This window comes from Lutra lutra, chromosome X (genome assembly GCF_902655055.1).
Source record: "Lutra lutra chromosome X, mLutLut1.2, whole genome shotgun sequence".
NCBI classification, from domain to species: Eukaryota; Metazoa; Chordata; class Mammalia; order Carnivora; family Mustelidae; genus Lutra; species Lutra lutra.
The window spans coordinates 21,876,925-21,900,947 of record NC_062296.1 but is presented as its reverse complement, the minus strand read 5'-3'; positions in this window follow the sequence as shown (position 1 = coordinate 21,900,947).

The window sequence follows — 24,023 nt, the reverse complement described above, 5'->3', positions numbered from 1 at the left end:
AATGTTTATAGCAGCAATGTCCACAAGAGCCAAACTATGGAAAGAACCTAGATGTCCATCAACAGATGATTGGATAAAGAAGAAGTGGTGTATATATATACAATGGCATACTATGCAACCATCAAAAGAAATGAAATCTTGCCATTTGCGACGACATGGATGGAACTAGAGGGTATTATGCTTAGCAAAATAAGTCAATCAGAGAAAGACAACTATCATATGATCTCCCTGAAATGAGGAAGTAGAGATGCAATGTGGGGGGTTTGGGGGGGGTAGGAAAAGAATAAATGAAACAAGATGGGATCAGGAGGGAGACAAACCATTAGAGACTCTTAATCTCACAAAACAAACTGAGGATGGCCGGGGGGAGCGGGGTAGGGAGAGGGTGGTGGGGTTATAGACATTGTGGAGGGTATATATTTTTTTTAAGATTTTATTTATTTATTTGACAGACAGAGATCACAAGTAGGCAGAGAGGCAGGCAGAGAGAGAGGAGGAAGCAGGCTCCCGCTGAGCAGAGAGCCCGATGCGGGGCTCGATCCTAGGACCCTGGGATCATGACCTGAGCCAAAGGCAGAGGCTTTAACCCACTGAGCCACCCAGACGCCCAGCGGAGGGTATATTTTATGGTGAGTGCTGTGAAGTGTGTAAACCTGGCGATTCACAGACCTGTGCCCCTGGGGCTAATAATACATTATATGTTTATTAAAAAATTTAAAAAAAAATTTTTTAAGTCTCTGCAAGCAGTTTGCAACTGGATGACATAAAGCATTCAAACAACCTGCTATATTCCCTATCTCTTGGTTGGTGGCTACTATTTCCCCAGTATCCAAGCCAGAAAACCACGTCATCTTCTAGTCCTTTTTCCTAACTCTTAGATTTAATCAGTTATTAAGTCCTATTGGCCTTATTACCTAGACAACTTTACATTACATTCTCTCCTCATCATTCCTATGCTCTTGACCTAAATCATCTCCTTATTATATCTGCCTTGGACTATTGCAATGCTCTTTTTATTTCTTGCTTCCAGTTTCTACTCCTATAACCCATCCCCTATTCTGCTGCTAGAATAATTTTCTAATATAACTCTTCCAAAACAAAGACTAATAAACCAACCCATACTTCTGCCATACTTTCCCATGACCCTTCATATTCAGCCATCCTGGTGTACCTTCATTTACCTGAAACACCTCTTTAGTTTCTTCCTCAGAGGTTTTACATATATCCTTCATTTCTTGGATATTCTCTCCTTCCCCATTTGCTTAGCTAACTTCTGCTAGTATTTCATCACTTCTTCCCCAACCCCCTAGATTAGATCACCTCCCATAGCATTTTTCCTTTACCCTTCAGAGCACTCATCACACTTATATTTGTTTTTCCCTTGTCTGTCTTCCCCACTTCCATCAAGAGAAACCCACAGTGCCTGACTGAGAGTTTGGTGCATAATAGCCCTTCAATAAATTATTAACTGCCTGACAGCCTGAATGAATAAATGAATGCAAATTGTTTAAATCACATCACTGGCTCCTTACCATGTTAAAAAAGAAGTATATGACTTTACTTCATGACTGGGCTTCTGCCTGCCTCTCCAGGCTCATCCAGGCCTTTGCTGCTCATGCTCTATCAATCTAGATAGCAAAGTTCTGGTAACAAAACTTACTATTTCTCCTTGCCCCTTTGTATAGAGGATTCTGCCACATCAATTATCTCTCCTTTCTTCTCCTTCATGTATACCTACTGAATAGCAACTCATTCATAAAAAGTAGCTAGAAGTATCTGTTCAAAATAGTCTTCCCTGATTTCCTAAATAAAGTTCATTCGTGCTTCCTCTGTGCTTATTCTATACCTTGTATGTTTTCTCTTTATATTGCATTTATCATACTGTGAATATCCTCCAAGTAAGAATTTTTGTCTTACTTATATTTTTTCCTCTAATGCTAACATATAACTAGTACATAGTAAATACTAAATGTCTGAAGTTAATTGAACATGGATTCTGTATGTGAGTATAAACTGTTAACAGTATATAATAACTGCATGCTTATGTATAATTTTTCCTGGGCAGTAGAAAATATTATCAAGATTTTATATATTGTAACTCCATTAACTACCCTGAAAGAATAGCAAATGCATAGTATTTTATATCTAATAAAACTTCATGCTGTTGAAAAGCTGTACAAAGCTTTGTCTCCCTGGGACACAGCCAAATCTAGGGCAAACAGACCATTTTTCTCACATCTAAGATTTCAAATCCATGTGGCAAGGAAGGCAAAGGAAATGGCCTTTACAGACTGTGCAATTTAACAGTAGTGAACAAACCAGCCATTTGGTGCCCATGCAAGCATTCCATGCCATCTTTTCAGGTCACATGAAGGAACTGGGCCTAGCATAGCTAATGACAGGGGAAAAAAAAGAAGAGCAGAAATAGCTTTTATTTTTGCATAGGGACTTTCAAACCCACAGATAGCAATTCTGAGTTAGCAAAGCCTAGCTAGCCACTGTCCTTTAGTCCCAGCATTTAGTCCCAGCGTAATAGATTAAGAATCACTAGAGTCATCCTCCAGGTGCACAAACAGGTTAATAAATAATAACTAAAGCCTTTTCTGCCTTCCTAGGGCCTCTCCAAGTTACACCAAATCATTCATCACTATTAGGCCTAGTCAGAATTAAATCATTTCTGTTCAAAGGTCTTTCCGACACAGTCAAGATTTAGCCCATTTGGGGATCCCTATCTTCACCCTAGTGATGTTGAAGTTACTTGGATCATATTCATCTAGACTTATCTAGGGCATTGCTGAGGTCTGTAAGGAGTCTTTCTGGAACAGTAGGGGTCAAAGGCAAACTCTACCCATTCTGCAAGGCCAAGCCAAATTCTATCACCTTTTTGAAGCTTTCCTAGTTAATTCTACTATCACCTGAACAAAACCTTTTCTGCGTTGTTATGGTGCTAACAGTCTATGTACCATGACTGAAGGTTTGATGATAGGGTGCTGTGCATTGTTTTCCAATTGTTTCATATAGGATATTTTTTTCTTCCCAAAAGAGAGTGGTAAGAAGAACCCTTAGGGCAGAAATCAAGACTTCCCATTTTGAGCCCAGTTTAACAAATGTCTTCTAGCACTTATTATGTTCTATATTATATTGGTTAGGAAGCTTTGGTTGCAAACCACAGAAACCCACTTGAGGAGCTTAAGCATAAATGGTGACTTAATTAAAGGATATAGAAGTATCTTATATGAACCGTTGAGAGAAATACAACTGAACCTAAGGACTTTTGTCCTTATACAAATGGACCTATGGACTTTTGTCACTCTATCTTTCTTTGCAAACCAGTTTCCTCTACCCTGGGGACAAACATGGTACAAAACATAGTTTCAGATAATCTCTAGGCATATGTTATTAATCTGGCCATGCAAAGGCAGGATCTTTCTCAAAGTCCCAGTTCAAATTTCTATAGCATGGACTCTGGACCAGGTTCGGTCAGATGATCACCCCGAGCCTATCAACACTACTGCAATCTAGGTGGAGAGACAAACACATAATGAGATAATTTTTTTTTAGATAATTTGAATATAATATGGTTCAGCATTTTTAGAAAGAGGTAAATTTAAAAAGAGCAGAAGGGAAGGGGGGTTTCAAAGAATATTATTGGAAAAAGAGTTGATAGGTAGGAAAAGCATTCTAAGCAAAGGGGACATCACAAATAAAGACATGGACATACAAAGCAGAATGGCACATCTGAGCATCTCCAAGAACATTAAATAAGAGCCATAACATGTTTAAAAAGAGGCTGAAGATGGAGCCAAGGACAAGATCATGAAAGTCTTTGAATGACATATAGGAAAATTGGTTCCATGTAAAGTATGGTATAATCTGATTTATGTTCTAGATCACTCTGATAGCTGTGCAGAGAATGAATTGAAAGAGAACATGCCCCAGCAACTCAGCATGAGGCATGCATTTGGTCATACTATAATAAAATCTGGTTGAATAAATGCAATTCATGAATCCTGTTTCTGGCCAAAAATTCCCTAACAGACCATCATCTATTTGATCAAGAGGTGAGCTCTTTACTCACCTCCCAGGTTCTAGGTGGGTTTATCTAGTATTCCAGGGACTAAGTCAATAGTTTTAGATTCCAGGCTATTGTGTAGACCTCCATGAGGTACAACAAAGCCATAATTAGGAATCAGGGACCTAAGGCTTGAGAAAGAATCTTTAGCCTGGGACAATGTGAACTCTGAAATCATTTAGGCTGCAGGGTTTAAAAAAAAAGAAGCTTGTCAGGGGGAAAAATGTTTATTAGGTCATCTAGTAAGCTTGGATAAAAAAAAAGCCACATGGTGCCCAAGATTTTCCTTCTCCCAGCACTTCATAGGTGTGTTCTCAGCCATTTTTCTCTGTCCTTCCCATACCACCACCTACTACATCTACCCCATCAGGTTGCAAACACCTGCAGCATTACTTCAATGATGGTAATCTGTGATTGTGAGTCAATAACAACAAAAGGGAGGGGACAATCCAACTGAAATTATTATGGACTGAGGAAACATTTGCCCAGAGCATCCCCTGTCATTCTCTTAATCCTATCAGCTAACACATTCAGTGATAGTTACCATTTGAGAAACTATTTTAGCAAAGCAAACCTGGCCCTCCAACTCTCTCTGACTAGAAAAGTTTTCAAGATCTCATTCATTTCCTCTTTTTCTCTCACTGTCTTAACAGAACAACATTTTATTTGTGGGATAAAAATCAACTCAGACAGCTACTAAAGTGTACCACTCAAGAGACACACTCAAAGGTCACCCAAGGTTACTGCCTGGCATTTGCTGTCACGGACAGTGGCTTTCATGTGGAACCACGCAGAGTTTTTAGAGCTGGCACTGTCTGTGGTCTATAAAATCCCTACTTCCTGGAATAGAGTCCTGAGGACACATGGCAGAGACTAATTCCCTGCCTGATTGCCCATTTTCCCTCTGCCTTCCATTCTCCCCCAGTGTAGTCTATCCACTTGTGATTAAAATATTTGAAGATCTTCCTTCCACATCATCCACCCCAACTCCTACAATCCCACCCCCAGTCATTCCTTTTCTTCCTGCCTATTGCCATTATCTCTCCAAGCTAAAATTGATCTCTCTCAGCAGAGGAGCTCTTTCCACTCAAAGGACAATGGAGAGAAATTCTCAGCCAACACAGCGCCAAAGTTTAAAGCTAACTATTAGACCCTTGCAATACTTTCACATTTATTCCCAAAGTAGAAACATATGGGCAAAGAAATATGGCTATAGAAATGATGGCTATATGTATATACACATTCATGCAAACACATAAGCACTATTTCTATGACTATTGCACAAGTAAATGTAAGAACTGAGTCAGAGAAAAATGAGATTAGGCCAACCTGGGAATTTGGATTCTCACAGTGGATAATGAATTAACTCCCAAAGGAAAACTTTGTGCCGAGAGAAAAATACAATTCCTGTCTATTCTTCTTCAAGAGAAGGTACAAACATCTAATTAGCTAGTAATTCAAATCCAGAGGCAGGCAGAGGCTTTGTAGAAAGAGTCTCCCTTTCTTTTTTCCTACAGAGAACCTCCCTCCTTCCTGCTCAGGCTCTCTGCACTCCGGAGAACCTCAACTCTGAGGGATGAAAGGAGCTAGTGAAGACCTTCAGACTCAAAGCTTAAAGACATGTTATTCTTTCCAAGGATGTTTGCATTTCAAAAGAGAGTAGAGGATATAACCCTAAGGAATGAATTCCTAATACTGGAATTTCAGAAATATGATAGTTGTGTAAGGATGTTATAAGTGTTAAGCAAATAGGGTGGAGGAGGGCTTCCAGTATCCTTCAAATTATACAAATAATTTTTCTTGCTTATATGTAAAAATAACATGAAGTTGAAACCCTCTCAAAGTACTTCATTTGTCCACACAGTCTATGAAATCAAGTCTGTATGCCTTAGTCCAACATTCAAATCATCACAATTTTTCCAGGCTCACTTTCCAGTGTTCCTCTGTAAAACTTCTTTACTCCACTCATTATCTTCCACAAATTCCATCACTTATGAAATAAGTCAAGCAGAGAGAGTCAATTATCATATGGTTTCACTTATTTGTGGAGCATAACAAATAGCATGGAGGACAAGGGGAGATGGAGAGGAGAAGGGAGTTGAGGGAAATTGGAAGGGGAGGTGAACCATGAGAGACTATGGACTCTGAAAAACGATCTGAGGATTTTGAAGGGGTGGGGGGTGGGAGGTTGGGGGCACCAGGTGGTGGGTATTGTAGAGGGCACGGATTGCATGGAGCACTGGGTGTGGTGCAAAAATAATGAATACTGTTATGCTGAAAAAAAATAAAAAAATTAAAAAAAAAATTCCATCACTTACTAATTTTTGCTCTCTTCAGGCTTCTTCTCCCTAGAATTCCCCAAAACTGAATTCTTCCAACTTCAACCCCACTCATTCTTCAAGGCACAGCTCAAATCCTACCTCCTCTATAAAACTTTCCCTAGGCATCTCAAGCCACAGTAATCTCTCACCAAATATATATTTGCCTTCCAACATTATAACTAAAATGCAGAAAAATAAATACCACATAATGATTAAAATTGGACAGGTCTGGCCTCATAACCATCCTCTCTCATTTTCTAGGAAATGTGTGAACCTGGAGAAGTAGCCTATCTCTTTGGACCTTATTTTCCTTAATGCTTAAAAGGTAGATAATTATAGTAACTATCTCACAAAGTTGTAAGCATTAAATAAGATAATACATAGAAAGTACTAATCAAGTTCCTGAATGAATAATAGCTATTATTGGATGCATGTCTTCAAACAATTCTATAAGGACCCTGGAGTATTTAATCAAGGCTTCTTTTTCCTTGTTTTATCTGCTGCCTCCATATGTTTCCCATCTTGCCTTCCTAACATGAACTACCAGAGTATATTAGATCTTATTAGGTGTCCACCAAAACCCATTCTTTTCTTCTTTCTGAAACACTGACAGAGACTACATTATCTAACCTTTCATGCAGTTAGCTGTAGCTATGTAACTACAGATGTAAGAGACTTGTGTTCCTGCTTCATCCTTCTCAGTAAGTTTCTATAAAACCTTACAAAAGTCACTTTACTTCCTTGATCTCATTATTATCATTTGTGAGATGGAAATAATAAATGGTAGTGACTACAGTCTCTGAAATGATCTTCTTCCTAATTATTCTGCCCCCAAATGCAGGTACCAGGTCCCTTATTTCCTAACTGCTCCTAAATACATGGAAATATTTCATAACAGTAAGGGGATCTGCAAACTTGACCAAACAACCAAGGAGCACCTAGATTACACACATGACCTTAGATAATCAGGAAAGAAAGGCAAGAATACTTTGGTCTTCACCTTTAAAAGCCTACATAAACTATGCTATATTGTATCATAATGAATATCCACAAAGGTCAATCCTAATTATAACTAAAATAAATGTTATTATTAGTGAATTATCTTTCTTCACTGATTCAATAAAATATCCAATTTCCATTATTCAAAAAGTACTCTTGAGATAAAAAGAATTACTAAAATGAAAAATAAAAGAGGGAAATTACTACTGATGTTACAGAAATAAAAAGGATTATAAAAGAATGCTATGAACTATGTATCAACAAATTAGGTAACCTACATGAATCTGATAAATTTCTAGAAAAATATGAACCACTGAAACTTAATAATAAATAGAAAATCTGAAGAGACTTATAACAAGTGAAGCAACTGAGATAACATTTTTAAAAAATTTCCCACTAAGAAAAGCCCAGGCCCAGATGAATTCACTAGGACTATCAAATGTTCAAAGAAGAATCAATACCAGTTCTTCACAGGTTCTTCCAAAAAATAAACACAACAACAAAAACAGAAAAGAATTTATCCAAACTAATTCAATGAAGCCAGCATTATCCTTTACCAAAACCATCCAAGGCATCACAAGATTAAGGGAGTACAAACCAATATCCTAACATATATGGACCCAAAAATCCCCCCAAAAATAGAAGCAAAGCAAATCCAGTAACATATAAAAAGGATTATACATTATGCTCAAATAAAATTTAACCCAGGAATGCAAGTTTTACTTAACATATGAAAACCTATGTAATATACCATATTAATAGAATAACGGACAAAATCTACATGATCACCTCAACAGATACAGAAAATTATTTCACAAGTCCAATACCCCTTCATGAGAGAAATAATAATCAAGCAAGAATAGAAGGGATTGATTGCCCCAAACTGATAAAAAGGGTCTATACAAAATGCATAGCTAATATAATAAGTAATGACAAACTGAATACATTTCTCCTAAAATCAGGGAAAATACAAGAATGGCTACTTTTGCCATTCTAGCCAACACGTAACTAAAGGTTCAAGCCGAAACAAATAGATAAGAAAAAATAAATAAAAATAATCCAAATTGGAAAAAAAGAAATAGAACTATATATTTTCAGATGATATGATCCTATTTGTACAAAACCATAAAGAATGCAAAAAAATTCTTAGAACTAGCAAATTCAGTGAAGTTTCAGGATACAAAATCAATATATGAAAATTAAGTTATTATACACTAGCATCAAACCATTCAAAAACTAAGAAAACAATCCAATTTATAAAAGCATCAAGAAGAATAAAACATTTATTTAAAAAAAAAAAAAAAACTTGACCAAGCAGGTAAAAGATCTGTACACTAAAAACTGAAAAATATTGAGGGAAGAAATTAAAGATGACACAAATAAGTAGAAAGACATCTCATGCTAATTAAATGGAAAATTAAATGTTTTCTAAATGTCCACACTACCAAAAGCAATTCCAATTCAATATTATTGCCATCAGAAGCCCAGTGGCATTTTTTATAATTTTTTTAAATCCTAAAATGCATGTGGAAACACAAGGTCCAGAATAGCCAAAGTGATCTTGAGAAAGAAGAATAAAACCTGAGGCATCATACTCCTGATTTCAAAATATATTACAAAGTTATGATAATTAAAAGAGCATGGTACTGGAATAAAGACATATAAACCAAAGGAAGAGAATAGAGATCTTAGAAATAAACCAACACATACAGAGTCAAGTGATCTTTGACAAGGGTGCCAAGAACACACAATGGGGAAATGATAGCCTAGTATTTGACAAGGAAGCCAATAATACTCAAGGAGGAAAGGATAGTTTGTTCAATAAATGATGTTGCAAAAACTGGATATTCACATGGAAAAAAATGAAATTGGATTCCAACATTATGCCATATACAAAACTTGACTCAATTCCACTTCTGGGTTATATCCAAAGGAATCAGTATCTTGAAGAGAAAATCTGCAGTACCATGTTCATTTCAGTGTTATTCACAATAGCTAAGATATGGAAACATCTCAGGTGTTCATCAACAGACAAATGAATAAAGAAAATATGTTATATACATGCAATGGAATATTATTCAGCCATAAAAAGGAGGAAATTTGCCATTTGCAACAACATGGATGAACCTTGAAGAAACTATGCTAAGTTAAATAAGCCATAGAAGGAAAAATATTGCTTGATTCCATGTATATGAAGTATCTAAAATAGCCAAAGTCATAGAGACAGAGAATACAATAGTGGTTGCCAGGGGTTGGGACTGAGAATGATGATTTGTTATTCAACAGGTATAAATATCCCATTATGGTAGATGAATAAATTCTAGAGATTTGTTATACAACATAGTTCTTATAATTAATATTAAGGAATTTATGCGCTTAAAACTTTGTTAAGAGGGTAGATCTCACATTAAGTGTTCTTACTACACACACATACGTGAAACAATAAAACTCTAGGAAGAGTTGGATATGTCTATCACATTGTGGTGATGGTATTACATGTGTGTGCATATATCCAAACTCATCAAATTATACACATTAAATATGTACAGTTCTTTACCTATCAATTATACATCAATAAAGCTACTTAAAAAAAGTATAGTACTGGAAATGATAGACATTGATCAATGAAACAGAACAGATAGCCCAGAAATAAACCTTTCATTTATAGTTAATTTTATCCAAGCATGCCAAGGTAATACAATGGGCAAAAGATAATCACTTCAACAATAGTGCTGGGACAGCTAGATAGCAACATATAAAAAAATGAAGGTAGACCACTACTTTGCACTATATGCAGAAATTAATTCAAAATTATCAATGAGCTGAATAAAAGACAAATTTCATAAAACTCTCATAGTAAGCATAGGGAATAACCTTATTGCCCTGGATTTGACAATGGAATCTTAGATCTGACACTAAAAACATAAGCAACAACAACAACAACAACAAAAACAAAAAAAAATAAATTGTACTTTATCAAAGTTAAAAATTTTGTGCCTCAAAGGACATTATCAAGATAATTAAAAGACAACTCATGGAATGGAAGAAGATATCTGCAAATTACATAACTAACAATGGACTTGTGTACAAAATATATAAAGCATTAGTATAACTCAACAATAAAAAAAAAACAATTCAGAAAGGGACACATTATGTGAACAGATATTTCTCTAAAGAAAACACACAAATGGTCCAAAAGCACATGAAAAGATGCTCAATATTTGTCTTAGTTAGCTTAGGCTGCCAAAAAGTACCATAGATTGGTGGCTTAAACAACAGAATTTTATTTCTCATAGTTCTGGAGGTTAGGAAGTCCAAGATCAAGATGCCAACATGGTCAGATTCTGGTAAGAGCTCTCTTCCTGGTTTGCAGATGGCCACCTTTTTGTTGTTTTCTCACATGTCCTTTCCTAAGTGCATAGACATGCATGTAGAGAGACAGAAAGCTCTCTGGTGCCTTTTCTTATGAGGGTATTAAACCCATCATGAGGGCCACAACCTCATGATCTCATTGAACCCTAACTACCTCCAAAAGTCTGCATTTCTGAATACCATAATGTTAGAGGCTATTGCTTCAACATATGAACTGGGGTTGGGGGGGCACATTCAGTCCTCAACAGCATCATTAGTCATTGAGAAATGAAAATCAAAACCATAATGAAATACTACTTACCATCTACTGGTGTAACTAAAAGCAAAAAGGCAGGTGGTAAGTTTTGGTGACAATGTGGAAACTGGAACCCATATCCACTGCTGGTTATAATGTAAAATAATGTTGCTGCTTGGAAAACAGTTGGCAGAACCCACATCCACTGCTGGTTATAATGTAAAATGATGTTTCTGCTTAGAAAACAGTTTGGCAGTACCTCAAAATGTTAAACACAGAGTTACCCAGTGACTCGCCAATTTCACTCCTAGGCATATACCCAAGAGAAATGAAAACATACATCAACACCAAAGTTTGTATACAAATATTCATAGTCATTATTTTTTATAATAGCCAAAGTAATAGAAAAAAACATAAATGTTCAACTGATGATCAGATATATAAAATGCAGTAGATCCATATAATTGAATATTATTCATACATAAAAAGGAATATAGTATGATATAATCTCTAACCCAGATGAACCTTGAAAATATGACAAGTGAAAAAGGCTAATGACAAAAGGTCACATATTGTATAATTATTTCTACATGAAATGTCTAGAATAGGTAAATCGAAAGAGATAGAAGTAGATTAGTAATTGCCTAGGGCTTAGAGGCAGAGTCTATGGGAGAATAGTGACCCTAAGGGGCACAGGGTCTATTTTGGGGAGGATAAAAGTGTTCTCTAAAGGTAGATTATGATGATGGTTGCATAATCCTGTGAACATACTAAAAAACATGGAACCATACTCAGTAAATGGATAAATTATAAATTGTATCTCAATAAAGCTGATAAAAACATACATACTATTAAATACAATTCCAGAATTGATTGTTTCCAGAAGAAGCAAATGATACATATTATACAGGCTTCTTGACAGTAACCTTTCTACCAGGGTACCCATCCCTATTCCCTTCAACACTGAACACTCATGAAGAGTTTTCCAGTTAGGAAAATTCAACTTTGTTATCATTATTTATGGGACCTATTATCTCTAAGAGACTTGTGATGACTTCTAAATTGCCACTCTCAATACCCAATATTTTATTGTGTTAACCTTCTGGATCTTGATAGTTCCATAGAAGGAAATAAACAGGTGCACATATTCTATATTTATTTGGGGCCTGTCTTCTTTCTTTGGCCTCTTACTTCATTGTTATAGTCATTACACAGCTGTGGGATAGATTGTGGTTCCTGGGAAGGTGTGTTCACCGTGGTAGAAGCTGAAGGATTCTTCCAATGCAGAGTAAATGGAGAAGGTAAAAGGATTGGATTATGAGTAAGTGGGTAGGGAGGTTGTCTTAACAGTTTATGGAGGAATTCATGAAAAGCTAGTATGAGGAAGAGTTTATCATGAGCTTTCATGTCATACAAACCTGAGTTCCCAAGTTCATCACTTACTAGCTGGACTATGTTGGACAAATGACTTAATATCTCTGAACCTTAGTTTCGTTATCTACAAAATAGCAAAACTAAAAACATTGCCTCATGGAATCATTTCAAGGATTATAAATAAGACAACACATGCAAAGTTTCTAGAATGATACATAGTAAGGATCAATTAATGACCATTATTACTTTGTGCATATTAAATCCATGTTAAAGGCAATATTACTCCTTGAAATACTAACAGAAAACACTGCAATGATTTTAATAAGATGCAATACTAATTCAACAGATATTATTGCCCACAAGGGTTAACAAGAAATGTTATGTTACAAGAAATGTCTTGTAACAAGAAATGTCTCAGCCCTCAAGGAACATTTACTAGAGTTGAGGGAAACAAAACCTACCAAAAACAATGTTAAATAATCACAAAAGAAGGGAACATAGAAGAGGTCAAAAGGCAACTGAGGAAGTGGCAAAAGAATGGTCCAGATAATAAGTCAAAAGAAATGCACTAAGAAAGACAGGTCAGGAGATAGGGAGTTTTACTGAACTAGAGACTGTAGATGTTTCTGAAAAATAAAATGTTGTAACTACAAGTGAGGCTCTGATAAATATAGGAGTATTTCTATTCACATTAAATAATCCAAACAAGATTCAAACCAGACTACCACAATCAATCTCCGGACTAGCTATTTAAGAAGTAAATAAGGGTCTGAGGTAAATGTACAGGATTCACTGGTATGCATCACCTGCTGTGACTTCAAAGAAGGAGAAATGAATTTCTCATTATGCTGGTTACTCTGTACCCACAAGAACATCTGCCGGCCTTATTTGACAATATTACAAGCAACTAAAATGAGAAGTAGTCAAACTACTGATAATTCTATCTATATGTCATGAAATCCAGTTTTATTCCCCAGGTTGATTGAGATATCATCAATATATAGCATATGTAAGTTTAAGGTGTACAAAAATACACAGATACGTTGCAAAATGATTACCCCAATAAGGTTAGTGAACACTTCCATTACTTTACATAATTACTTTTTCCTGCAGTGAGAACATTTAAGCTCTACTCTTAGCAACTTTCAATTATATAATATAATATTCTTAATGATAGTCACTATACTATACATTAGATTGCCAGAAATGATTCATCTTGTAAGTGGAAGTTTGTACCCTTTGACCAACATCTCACCATTTGCCCCACTCCCCAGCTTCTGGCAATCACCACTTTACTTTTACAAGTTTGGCTTTTTCAGATTCCATGTGTAAGTGAGAACTTGCAGCATTTGTCTCTATCTGATTCATTTCATTTAGGGTAATGCCCTCAAGGTCCATCCATGTTGTCATGAATGGCAGGAAATCACTATTTTTATCTTTTTATGGTTGAATAATATTCCATTCTATGGAGGAGAGCTAAGGGAGGTTGTGGAAGAGTAGGGGATCTCGTTTCATCTGGTCATTTTTTATTTCAACTAGATATCTATCAAATCATTCCAAACACTTGTAAATTCAACCTGAGATCTAAGAAAAGAATTGCTTGAATTTTACAAATAGAAAAGCAACCACATATTACGCTAAGCGAAATAAGTCAATCCAAGAAAGACAATTATCATATGATCTCTCTGATAGGAGGAATTTGAGGAGCAGGGTGGGGGGTCATGGGGGGCAGGGAGGGAAAAATGAAACAAGATGGGACCAAGGAGGGAGACAAACCATAAGAGACTCTTAATCTCAGGAAACAAACTGAGTGTTGCTGAGGAGGGGCAAGGGATAGGGTGGCAGGGTTATGGACATTGGGGAGGGTATGTGCTATGGTGAGTGCTGTGAATTGTGTAAGACTGATAATTCACAGACCTGTACTCTGAAGCAAATAATACATTATATGTTGAAAAGAAAAGAAAAGAGAAGCAACAACATTTGCAAGCAGTGCAGAAAGTCTTCAGGGAACAAAAGCCACATAGAGCAACCCAAAGCAGCTTACACTAAGCCCAGTCCCCTGGCTAGGGTGGTGCAACTCCATCTAGGGAAAGACAGCTGAGATTCAGTGGAGCAGACCCTTCTCCCAGAAGGCCAGGAGGAACATCAGTCAAATACAAAGTTTATGGATAACTAGAACTGTAAAACTCCTGCACTAAGGGAAAATACTATATAGAATTTGAGGGTTTTCTCATGACACTTAAGTCTTTCAATAAAGAATTTTCTTTCTTTTTCCTTTTTAACTAGTTTCTCATTTTAGCAACTGTTTTTAAGTTTTTTTTTTAAATTTTCATTCATACATTTACATTGTTTAAATATTTTATTTATTTGTGAGAGAGAGAACAAGAGAGAGCATGAGTGAGGAAGGGAGGGAGAAGAAGGCTCAACTGGGAGCCTGATGTGGGGCTTGATCCCAAGGACCTGGGATCATGAGCTGAGCTGAAGGCAGATACTTAACTGACTGAGCCACATAGGTGCCTCATACATTTTATAGATATATTCTTCATTATTGCCTTTCTTTCACTGTACACAATATTTAGATAGATAGATATTGATATCTATATAGATAGATAGATATAAATAGAAAGAAAGAAAGATTTCTTTCTTCACCATTTTGGAAATTACTGTCTGCTAACAAACAGACCAAAATACCCCCAGGACCAAGTGGATTACCCTGTTCTGTCCACTTATGAGATTGTATTTTCTCTCCCCACACCCTTTTTTTTCCTTTTCTTTTTTGGTTTCTGACCTCTTCAGATTCATCTACTATGTATTTCACTGAGGTTGTGGTTGATATTTTTTATTTTATGCACTTGTTATCTATTCTCTGAAAAAAAAATGACTAGAAGGAGAAATTCACAGCAAAAGAAAGACCCAGAGGTAATACTCTGTGCCATAAATCTAATCAATATGAATATAAATAAAATGTCAGAAATAGAATTCATAATAATGATTATAAAGTTACTAGCTGGATTTGAAAAAAGCATAAAACATACTGGAGACAAATGGATAAGGAAGATATGGTCCATATACACTATGGAGTATTATGCCTCCATCAGAAAGGATGAATACCCAACTTTTGTAGCAACATGGACAGGACTGGAAGAGATTATGCTGAGTGAAATAAGTCAAGCAGAGAGAGTCAATTATCATATGGTTTCACTTATTTGTGGAGCATAACAAATAGCATGGAGGACATGGGGAGTTAGGAGAAGGGAGTTGGGGGAAATTGGAAGGGGAGGTGAACAATGAGAGACTATGGAGTCTGAAAAACAATCTGAAGGGTTTGAAGAGGTGGGGGGGTGGGAGGTTGGGGGAACCAGGTGGTGGGTATTAGAGAGGGCACGGATTGCATGGAACACTGGGTGTGGTGCAAAAACAATGAATACTGGTATGCTGAAAATAAAAAAAATGTTTAAAAAATATATTAAAAAAACATACTAGAGAATCTCTTAGTGCAGATATAAAATCTAATCAGGGTGAAATTTAAAATGCTTTAACTGAGATGCAGTCTAAAATTCATGCTCTCACAGCTAGGGTAAAAGAGGCAGAAGAGAGTCAGTGACATAGAAGATAAAATGTGGAAAGGAAGGAATCCGAGGAAAAGGGAGAAAAACAACTAATGGGCCATGAGTGGAGGCTTTAAGAAATCAGTAATACCATAAAGTGAAACAGTATTAGAATTATTGGGATCCCAAAGAAAGAAGAAAGAGACAAAGAAAGGAACAGAAGGTATACTTGAGCAAGTCATAGATCAGAACTTCCCAAATCTGGGAAAGGAAACAGGCATTCAAGTCCAGGAGGTAGAGAGAACCCCTCTCAGAATAAATAAAAATATATCAACACCCTGACATATAATAGTGAACCTTGCAAATTTCAGAGATAAAGGGAGAATCCTGAAAACAGCTCAAGATAAGAGGTCCTTAACATACAACAGTAAGAACATTAGACTGGCAGCAGACCTATACACAGAAACCTGGCAGGCCAGAAAGGGCTGGCGTGATATATTCAGGGTACTAAAAGAGAAAAACATGCAGCCAGGAATGATTTATCCAGCAAGGCTTTCATTTAGAAAGGAAGGAGAGTTAAAAACTTCCAGGATAAACAGAAACTAAAAAAAATTGTGATCACTAAGCCAGCCCTGTAAGAAATATTAAAAAGGATCCTGTAAGCAAAGAGAGAGCCCAAAAGTAACATAGACCAGGAAAAAAAAAAAAAAACAGAGAAAATAAACAGAAACAGAGACTTTACAGTTAGTACAACAGCAATAAATTTGTATCTTTCAATAGTTACCCTGAATGTAAATAAGCTACATGCTCCAATCAAAAAACATAGGGTATCAGATTGGATAAAAAAGCAAGACCCCACTCACTATATATTGTCTACAAGAGACTCATTTTATACCTAAAGAAACCTCCAGACTGAAAGTGAGGGGATGGAGAACAATTATGCTAACAGATATTAAAAGAAAGCTGGGGTGCCAATTCTTATTTCAGAAAAATTAGATTTTAAGCTAAAGACTGTAGAAAGGGATGAAGAAGGACGTTATCATACTTAAAGGGTATATCCAACAAGAAGATCTAACAATTATAAAAAGTTATGCTCCTATCTTAAGAGCAGCCAATTACATAAACCAATTAATAACAAAATTAAAGAAACATATTAATAATAATACAATAAGAGTAGGGGACATTAACACCCCACTTACAGCATTGGACAGATCATCTAAGCAGAAGATCAACAAGGAAACAAAGGCTTTGAATGACACACTGCACCATATGGACTTCACAGATAGATAACAGAGCATTCCAACCTAGAACAACAGAATACACATTCTTCTCAGGTGCACATGGAACATTCTCCAGAATAGATCACATACTGGGCCACAAATCAGGTCTCAACCAGTACCAAAAGACTGGGATTATTCCCTGCATATTTTCAGACCACAATGCTTTACAACTTGAACTCAATTAGAAGAGGAAATTTAGAAGGAACTCAAACACTTGGATATTAAAGAGCATCCTATTAAAGAATGAATGGGTCAACCAGAAAATTAAAGATATTTTAAAAATTCATGGAAACAAATGAAAATGAAAACATGACAGTTGAAAACTTTTGGGATGCAGCAAAGGCAACCCTAAGAGGGAAGTACAAAGCAGTAAAGGCCTTTCTCAAAAAATTAGAAAAGTCTCAAATACACAAGCTAATCTTATACCTAAAGAATCTGGAGAAAGAACAGCAAATAAAAAACCAAGCAGAAAAAAGAGAAATAATAAAGATCAGAGCAGAAATGAATAAAATGGAAAACAAAACAAAACAAAAACAACAACAAAAAACAGTAGACAAGCCAATGAAACTAGAAGCTGGTTCTTTGAAAGAATGATACAATTGATGGGCCCATACCAGACTTATCAAAAAGAAAAGGTAAAGGACCCAAATTAATAAAATCATGAATGAAAGAAGAGAGATCATTACCAACACCTAGAAAATACAAATAATTATAAGAACATATTATGAGCAACTATATGACAATGAATTAGGTGATCTGGAAGAAGTGGATGCATTCCTAGAAATTTTGAACTACCAAAACTGAAATAGGAAGAAATAGAAAACCTGAATGGACCACAACCAGCAAAGAAACTGAAGCAGTAATCAAAAATCTCCCAACAAATAAGAGTCCAGGGACAGATGGCTTCCCAGCAGAATTCTACCAAACATTTAAAGAAGACCTATTCTTCTGAAGCTGTTTCAAAAAAATTGAAATGGAAGGAAAACTTGCAAACTCCTTCTATGAGGCCAGCATTACCTTGATCCCAAAACCAAAGACTCCATCAAAAAGGAGAATTACAAATACCCTGATGAACATGGATGCCAAAATTCTCACCAAGATACTAGCCAGTAGAATCCAGCAGTACATTAAAATAACTATCCACCATGACCAAGTGCAATTTATTCTCATGTTGCAACAGTGGTTCAACATTTACAAATCAATGTGATACATCACATTAATAAAAATAAAGGACAAAATAAAATAAAATAAAATAAAGGACAAAAACCATATTGTCCTCCCAAATGATGCAGAAAAAAGCATTTGACAAAATACAGCATCCTTTCTTGATTGAAACTCTTCATAGTATAGGGATGGTGGGAACATACCTCAATATCATAAAAGCTATCTACAAGAAGCCCACAGCAAATATCATTTTCAATGGGGAAAAACTGAGAGCTTGTCCCCTAAGGTCAGAAACACTACAGAGATGCCCACCCTCACCACTATTGTTCAACATAGTACTAAAAGTCCTAGACTCAGTGATCAGACAAAAAAAAGAACTAAGAGGCATTCAAATTGGCAAAGAAGTCAAACTCTCACTCTTTGCAGATGACATGGTACTTTATGTGCAAAGCCCAGAAGACTCCACTCTAAAATTGCTAGAACTCGGGGCGCCTGGGTGGCTCAGTGGGTTAAGCCGCTGCCTTCGGCTCAGGTCGTGGTCTCGGGGTCCTGGGATCGAGTCCCACATCGGGCTCTCTGCTCAGCAGGGAGCCTGCTTCCCTCTCTCTCTCTCTCTATGCCTGCCTCTCTGTCTACTTGTGATCTCTCTGTGTCAAATAAATAAATAAAAAATCTTTAAAAAAAAAATAAAAAAATAAAATTGCTAGAACTCATACAGGAATTCAGCAATGTGGAAGGATATAAAATCAATGCACAGAAATCAGTTGCATTCTATACACTAACAATGAGACTATAAAAAGAGAAATTACGAAATTGATCCCACTTATAATTATACCAAAAACCATAAAATACTTAGGAATAAACCTAACAAAAGAGGTAACGGACCTATACTCTAGAAACTACAGAACACTTATGAAAGAAATTGAGGAAGATACAAAGAAATGGGAAAACATTCCATGCTCGTGGACTGGAAGAATAAATATTGTTAAAATATTAAAATATTTCAGAAAAAAAAAACCTGAATAGCCAAAGTAATGTTGAAAAAGAAAACCAAAGCTGGGGACATCACAATGCCTGACTTCAAGCTATATTTCAAACCTGTGATAATCAGGACAGCATGGTACTAGCACAAAAACAGACACATGGATCAATGGAACAAAATAGAGTCTCCAGAAATGGACCCTCAACTCTATGGTCTACTAATCTTCAATAAAGCAGGAAAGACTATCCAATGGAAAAGAGACAGTCTCGGGTGCCTGGGTGGCTCAGTTGGTTGGGTGACTGCCTTCGGCTCAGGTCATGATCCTGGAGTCCCAGGATTGAGTCCTACATCAGGCTCCCTGCTTGGTGGAGAGTCTGCTTCTCCCTCTGACCCTGCCCCCCTCTTGTGTTCTCTCTCTATCATTCTCTCTCTCTCAAATAAATCAATAATTTTTTTTTAAAAGGTGCCTGGGTGGTTCAGTTAAGTGACTACCTTCAGCTCAGGTCATGATTCCAGAGTCCTGGGATCAAGTCCCACATCAGACTCCCTGCTCAGCGGGGGTCTGCTTGCCCTCTCCCTCTGCCTATCACTCTGCCTACTTGTACTCACTCTCTGTGAAATAAATTTTTAAAAACCTTTTAAAAAAGATGGTTTCTTCAAGAAATTGTGCTGAGAAAATTGGACAGCAACATGCAGAAGAATGAAACTGGACCATTCTTTTACACCATACACAAAGATAAACTCAATACAGATGAAAGACCTAAATGTGAGACAGGAATCCATCAAAATCCTAAAGGAGAACAGAGGCAGTAACTTCTTGGACTTTGGCTACAGCAACTTTTTGCAAGACACGTCTCTAAAGGCAAGGGAAACAAAAGCAAAAATAAACTATTGGGACTTCATCAAGGTAAAAAACTTCTGCACAGCAAAGGAAATAATCAATAAAACTAAGACAATCTATGGAATGGGAGAAGATATTTGCAAATGACATATCAGATAAATGGCTAATATGAAAGATTTATAAATAACTTATCAAATTCAACACCCAAAAAATCATAATCCAGTCAATGAATGGGCAGAAGATATAAACAGATGGGGCCAATAGACACATGAAAAAATGCTCAATGCTCCACATCACTCAGCATCAGGGAAATACAAACCAAAATGACAATGAGATATCACTTCACACCAGTCAGAATGGCTACAATTAACAAGGCAGGAAACAACAAATGTTGGTGAGGACGTGGAGAAAGAGGAACTGTCTTACACTATTGGTGGGAATGCAAACTGGTACAGCTACTCTGGAAAACAGAAGGTAAAAATAGAGTTACCTTATGACCCAGCAATTACACTTCTACTTATTTACCCCAAAGATACAAAATTAATGATCTAAAAGTGCATATGCACTCCAATGTTTATAGCGACAATGTCCACAATTGTCCACAATAGCCAAACTAGAACAAGCCAAGATGTCCATTGACATATGATAGGATATAGAAGATGTGGTGTGTGTGCGTGTGTGTGTGTGTGTGTGTGTGTGTACACACACACACACTGGAATATTACTCAGCCATCAGAAAGGATGAATACTTACCATTTACATCAATTTGGATAGAACTGGAGGGTATTATGCTGAGTGAAATAAGTCAATCAGAAAAAGACAGTTTTCATATGGTTTCACTCATATGCAGAATATAAGAAACAGCACAGAGGATCATAGCGGAAGGGAGGAAAAAAGGAATGGAAAGAAACAGAGAGGAGAAATACCATGACAGACTCTTAACTATAGGAAACAAACTGAGGGTTGCTGGAGGGAAGATGGGTGGGAGGATGGGGTAATTGGGGGATGGCCATGAAGGAGGGCACGTGATGTCATGAACACTGGTTGTTACATGCAACTGATGAATTACTGAACACTGCATCTGAAATAAATGGTGTACTACATGTTGGCTAATTGAATTTAAACAAAAACATTCCATTTTATGTGTATGTATAGATGATAGATAGATCGATAGATATCATTTTCTTCATCCATTCTTCTGTAGATGGACAATTAGGCTGTTTCCATACCTTGGATATTGTGCGTAATGTTACAATGAACATGGAGGTGCATATACCTCTTTAACATAAAGATTTCATTTTTTTAGGATATACACAACCATAAGTGTAATTGCTAGATCAAAAGTTTTATTTTTAATTTTTTTCCCTTGGCAATTTTTATTTTATTATATTTAAAATATTTATTTATTAATTTGAGAGAGAGAGTGAACAAGCAGGGGGATGCGAAGAGGGAGGAGAGAGAGAGAGAATCTCAACAAGACTCCCTGCTGAGTGTGGAGCCTGAAATATTTTTAATTTTTTGAGGAAACTCCATACTGTTTTCCATAGTGGCTATACCAATTTACGTTACCACCAACAATGTGCAAGGGTTCCCTTTTCTCCACATCACTGCCAGCACTTGTTATCCCTTGTCTTTTTTATGATAGCCAACCTAACAGGTTGAAGTGACATCACACTATGGTTTTGATTTGCATTGCTCTGATGATTAGTAATGTTGAATATTTTTCATGTACCTCTTAGACATTTGTATATCTTGTTTTAAAAAGTCTATTCAAATCCTTTGACTATTTTTTACTCAGATTATTTGTTTTTATACTATTGGGTTGCATGAGTCCCTTATATATTTTGGATAGTATACCCTTATTAGATATGTGGCTTATAAGTATTTTCTCCCATTCTGTAGGCTGGCTGCCTTTTCACTTTGCTGACTGTTTTCTTTCACTGTGTAGAAGATGCTTAGTTTGATGTAGTCCCGTTCATTTATTTTTGCTTCTGTTGCTTGTACTTTTGGTGTTATATCGAAATAATCCTTGCCAAAATCAATATCAAGGAAATTTCCCCCTATGTTTTCTTCTAGGACTTTTACTGTTCTAGGGCTTACATTTAAGTCTTTAATCTATTTTGAGTTAATTTTTGTGAGTGATATAAGATATGGGTCCAATTTTATTCTTTTGCCTATGAATATCCAGCTTTCTAAATAACATTTATTGAGGACACTATCCATTACTCATTGAGTATTCTTAGCTTCCTTGTCAAATATTAGTTGACTGTATATGCATGGGCTAATTTCTGAGCTTTCCATTTTGTTTCATTGCTCTGTAGGTACCAACAACCAGTTTTACTGGGTTGCCATCAATGTCTGCTCACTGAGCTGCCCTAATTAGCCACTTGTGTTGGCACTGTATTAAAGTGGTGTGACTGAGTCCTTGCTCTTTACTGTTTGAAAATTCAAATTGATATGAATCACATCAGTCATGCCTTTTTCTGGATCAATAAGCATCACAGGGTTAAAGCAGCCAATTTACCTTAGGATACCAGTACCTGGTTTTTGAGTCTGAATGCGCTGTCTAGCATTGACTGAACTCTGGCTGCATTTGATATGCCCTCCACTCCCCTTCCAAAACAAGGTTCACATGTAAATAAAGGCAAGTCTTGAAATAAAGTCCAAATCATACACAGGTAATTTACAAATGGAATATGATCTTCTTGTCACCTTGGGGATAGCTATGATATCTGAAGCTCCCACCATGTGTCTCTGTTAAATATCAATAATATACCTGAGAAAAAGAGCATACAATTTCATAACTATTCCATTATTACATTAGTTTGATTTAGTATATTAAATTGTCTATTTCTGTACCCTTGAGGCATCCTTCCATTCATTCATTTAATAAACATTTAGTGATTACCCACTAAATTCAAGCTCTGTGTAAGTACTATTGATAAGGCATTCAAGGTGAAGAGTTAGTATGTGGCCTAGTTAGTATGGGAGCTAGAATGGGGACCACTGCTTAAGAAAGGCAAGTACAGGGACACCTGGGTGGCTCAGTGGGTTAAAGCCTCTGCCTTCGGCTCCGGTCATGATCCCAGGGTCCTGGGATCGAGCCCCGCATCAGGCTCTCTGCTCAGCAGGGAGCCTGCTTCCTCCTCTCTCTCTGACTGCCTCTCTGCTTATTATGATCTCTGTCTGTCAAATAAATAAATAAAAATCTTAAAAAAAAAAGAAAAGAAAGGCAAGTACAAGCAGGATTCCACAAGTAAGACAAGAACAACTTCTAGATTATTGCTAGACCCTAAGAGTTTTGTATTAAATTTTCATCAGTTATTACTCTGCAGCCCAATGTCCTACCCAACTATGTCAGCTAAACAGGATCCAAATTTCTGCTAGACCCCAATGATGGTAATAAGTAAAAGTATCTGACCTTCGTAGAAAACATGAAAACTTACATTCATGGAAGAGGTAGAAAGACCTTCAACAGAAAGCCATAATATATACAGCAAAAATTGTAACCATTTTCCAAAAGACCAATCATCAGAAGTTACAATGCATAGAAAAAACCTGATATATATATATATATATATATATATATATATATATATATATATCATCAGCCAGTTTGGAGGAGAGATACAAATCATATCTCAAACCTAATGCCTTTTTGTTGTTGTTGTTGTTGTTTTCAATGTAAACTCTGCAAAAAGGGAAACATAAAACTTTAGTGACTCAAGCTTTAGATGTTACTCCTACAGGAAGTTTCAACAATTTACTGGTAATACACGAAGCTGTATAGCTAACGTAAAATATAGAGGCAGAGACAGACATTCTTGTAAGGGAA